Genomic DNA, 4,898 nt, shown 5'->3' with positions numbered 1-4,898 from the left:
ATTCTACTAAACATTTAACTAGCAGATTCTACAACAGTGATTCCCAACCTCAGTCCTCAAGGCACACTAACAGTCCTGGTTTTGGTGATATCCATGCTAAAGCACAGATGGTTTAATCAAAATAACTGAGGTACTAATTAAGTTACCTGTGTTCAAGTACGGCTATCCTTAAAACCTGGACTGTTAGTGTGCCTTGAGGACTGTGTTTGGGAACCCCTGTTCTTCAGGAGGACCGGGGTCCGCCTCCAGAGATCGGACAACCACCATTCTAATTTGACCGCCATCCGGCAGAATCCATGGCGACGCAGCCTCCCTCGAACCGCCACGTAAGCCCGCATCTTGATGTGGTTTGGCACATGCAGGCCTATGGGTCCCAGTCATCGGTCCTTGACCTCAGTCAGGATGCGGAGCTCCCATCTGCAAAAGCTGGAGGATCTCATGATGGCAATGACAAATATTACAGTGTGCAAACTTTATATAAACTATGGTGCAGTCTGATTGGTTGGCCATTCCAAATTGGTGTATAAACACAGGATATTTGTTGATCTAGTACATCTATAACAGCACAACACCTATCGGACATCATGTGACTCACCTCATGCCACAGCTAGGATATGCCTGTGCGGCCATTAGGGCACTCCCAACACTACGCAGCTCCTTGGGAAAGTTTTGGAATTGTGAGGAGCACTTTTAAAGGGTGTGTTAGTCGCTTGTGCATTGCATAGTGCATTGCGTGCGAGTATGGCGCACAGTAGCAGGCACGTATGCAGATTGCTATAAATAGCAACGCCAGATTTTTTTAAATTTGCAGTCATGGATTCTGAGGAGGCCAATGAGGACTGCATGCATGATATATATGAATTTCTGGATGAATTTGGTTTTGGAGTTGCTATAGAACTTGAAGTAGTGGATAAACTTCCAGATGTGGCTGAGAAAAGTGTGCCTGATCCCACACCAGATGATCCTCCCCCAGCAACTACAAACACATCACCACCAAATGTGGCTGGCCCATCACATGGAATGATACAAGGTCAAGTTAAACCTTGTCGGGTTTCAGATAACTTCAGATAATTTCAGGCACTAACCAGATTCACTTTTGGACATCAGATTCCTTTGTGTGATCGGAAAAAAATCTGGGTGAAATTTACAAAGATCATCAATCGGAAGCACTCCACTCATTTTGAGACCTCTTTTCTTCTAAATAAGTAAGTTTATTGCTAAAATCTAATATTTTGGGTTACTGTACAAAATGTAAAACATTTTTCTCTAGTTAACCAAACAAATAAGTAGTAAAACTAAAAAATGTTTGTAAAATGTTCTTACTCCTACAAAAATGTTTGGGCATAAAAATAATTGATGCACACTTTTTCAAAAGGTGGAGTGACCTTTGCAGTCGACTCAAGATTAAGCTGAAATTGTGGATCCAACACTTAATGGGCCAGGGGGTTCCCTCCCTGACATCTTGGCTTTGACCAAAAGGCAACATCAACTTTTGAGGGCCTTAGATAGGAGGATAGTGGTGGAGGCAAAAGTGTACCATCAGAAGCCTCCACAAGATGAACCACTTGCTGAGTCTGGTAATTATTGGCATACACCTGGCTCGGTATCTGTTTTTAATTAATTTAATTTCTTTTAATAGTTTTTTTTCACCCATTTTTTAGGAAGTAACATGGCTGAAAGCCTTCAGATGGATCGGGTGCCGGCACAAACTTCATCAAATGTGCCTCCCCCATCCTCCACTACCACCATTACAGAAGTCATGGATGTGCTTAGGGTGGCAGTGTTAAGGCAAGCAGCAGCCATGGAGGCTGTCCAGGCCAGCATGTTGGAGCAAACCTCCTATCTAAGGTCCATAAGCCAAGATGTCAGGGAGATTAAAGAACATTTGACTGGCCCAATAGAAGGTGGGGTGGACCAGTGCCCTGCTGTGGCTGGACCGAGCACCCAGCAGGGTCTCTGATGGTCCCCCCGGATCCATAATTTCAGTTTACCGGAGTCAGCTGCAAAGAAGAAAAAATCAGATTGATGATCTTTATTTAATTTCACTCATAACTTTCCGAAATTATGTCCAATCTGGTTAGTGCTGATTTTGTATTGTTCCATGTGATATGCCTGCCTTGTTTTGAGGTGATGAGTTTGTAGGAGGTGCAGGACGATCATCTGGTGGCGGCACAGGCACACTTTCATCACCCACATCTGCAAGTGTGTCGACATCTTCATTTTCTGTTGGTAATCCAAAACCAAATTCATCCAGAAATTCATGTATTTTTAATTAATTAAATTGTTTATTTATTTTATGTTTTTTCAAAATTATTCAAATTATGCATTTTTTTTTAAATAAAAAAAAAAAATTGATGGTTTTGGTAATTATATAAAAAATAAAAAAATAAATAAAAAAACCATCTACATTTACAAAATGTTTTTTGTATCTTCTTCCAACATAAATTTTTATTAAGAAAATAGTATGGTTGAACAAATCCGGCCATGTACTGCAACAGTATTGCAAAAAAAACCATGTATATTTACTCTGGAATAGCATGCTGGGATGTACAGTTCCACAAACAAAAAAGCACTATCACTTTAAAAACCTCAAAAAAAAACCATGTATTTGAAAAGTAAAAAAATATAGGGACTATTGTTTGGTAATTAAAATTTCAATGGATTTGGAATCAAATTTAATATCCAATTAACACACAAAAATAGGCAAAAGAAAACAAATATAAAAACAATGCAAATTTACGCAACCACTTTGCTATTAAACAATGCAATGAGTAACACCTGTAACTCTATTAATTGACTGCAAACATTGGCAGAGGAAGAAACCATCACCTGCACACGCAGTGCATGTGGTAGACCCTGGGCTAACAAGCACAAGCACTGCGAGTAGTTCCATCATAATGGAGGCGAAATAATGTGTGCTATGACGTGCACTTTAAATCATGCACACCCTTAAAACTCCGTTTTGATGGTCAGACACGCCTGCATTCGCAGCACCACTCCCCCGTTCACAAGCACCTTCACCAGTTACCACCCATAAACGGTACTATCTGTCACTCAGAGCAGTGACCTGATAGTGGCTTACGAGCAACCAAAATCCGGTCGCAACAATTGACTTGCGCATGCACACTGCGATTTATACGCATGCGCAGATGTGAAAAAATCACTCAGAGCGATCGTGCACTGTTGATTTTCAAATGAACCTCTATATACCCCTGCCTATACCTTCTAAAATCCTTCCTATAAACCTCTAAGAATAACGCCAATTTGCGTACGCAGTCTGACCGCAAATAAAGACAGGAGTGGAATCTGTTGTTCCAAAGCACAAGTATTATTCAAGTAAAAGTTCAGTCAGTTACACGCAATTGATACATACACAATTTAGGCGTAAATGGAAATAATACAAACCCAAGTACAGTATACATACGCTGCGCCACCGGACACAGAGATAGCCATCAGTAAGAGACCCTCAGTTCATACAGCATTCAGCATGGACTAAAAAACCAGTATCCGGGCACACATTTATCCCCCCCAGACTAAAACAGGACAATGGGGAAGTTTCTTGCTGATGTCATTGGTTCCCAGAGGAGAAGCATATGTTACAGCACATTTAACAGGCTGGTTCAAATAGACTCTCCCTGCCTCTAACAGCAGGGGAATCTTTCTAATAACGCCCTCTGTAACATTCTAACATTTAAACATTTTGTTGCTTGTAAGTTCTGCGATCCATAACTTGAGTTTGCATGATGCGATCTCTCCACCGATAACACCGGAATGCTGTAAAAAATGTACGCATCAGAACAAAACCAAACACAACTTGCTTATCATGTATAATACCTTAGTTATCAAATACCTTTATTTCTCAGCATATAAACTAAATAAACCAACTTAAATCATACATTTTGATGCTTATTGAACCTTATGAGTGAATATGAAATGTGTGGGTATTCAGGGTTTGGTATAAAGACGTATTAATATGTGTATGAAGAAGGGTGCAGTTAACTCTCACTGAGTGAACATTTTAGTAGTGTGACATGCTGGGCTAGATAGTTCTACATGCCTTCTGTCAGCAGGCCCCCACTTGTCCTGTGTTCAAAGGGAAAAACCTATTTTGTTCTCCTAGACTCTTGTGTGAAATGCAAATGTATTATCACCTCAAGCTGTGAAGTTTGGGGCCATCCTGTCTAGGATTCAGACAAATCCAATTGTGTATATCAATGCCTGGATTATATTACAATTGCCACAACTTTACTGTATCTGCATCCATGGATTCCCAATTTGTATGTAAAAATACCCATTGTCTATTTCTATTTACTTTTACTCAGAAAGCTTGTTTTTCCAGTTGCCCTTGGTAGATTAACATTGCCATCTGTTCTTAGCTCCTGAGTTGTAACTTGAAATGACGCTGGTCATAAAATGGTGTCTTGCAGATTCTTGTTTCTAAAATGGAATCTAGCTGCCATTTGCAAGATGGCGTCACACACGCTACAATTTTAAACTGATCTTGTCTCAGCTAATAATCCAGTTTTGACAGTCCACCCTTTGATAGCGAACAACATGCTATCACAATCTGCTATTAGAATAAATTTAGGCTTACATTTACATATTAGTTGGTGTTATTATGGGATGGCACAAGGTGGTTCTTAATCCATCAATAATGTGTCTCTGGGTGGGGACATAAGACTACTATTATACGCACACCGCGGATGTTGGAAGATCATGTGAAAGGTGTGGGAATGCACCAGTCTTATAATAGCAGTCTTGAAGGGGAATTGAGACTTTACATTGTCTGAGGTGTTATATAAATAACATCTTAATAATACATTCTATGCATGTCTAAATATAATACATTCAATGATTGTATTTCTTAGCTCAGGGTTGTAATGCAGTTCTGTATCTAC

This window comes from Taudactylus pleione, unplaced genomic scaffold (genome assembly GCF_031769625.1).
Source record: "Taudactylus pleione unplaced genomic scaffold, aTauple2 ptg000007l, whole genome shotgun sequence".
In the NCBI taxonomy this organism is placed as follows: domain Eukaryota; kingdom Metazoa; phylum Chordata; class Amphibia; order Anura; family Myobatrachidae; genus Taudactylus; species Taudactylus pleione.
Note: the sequence above shows the minus strand (reverse complement) of the source record.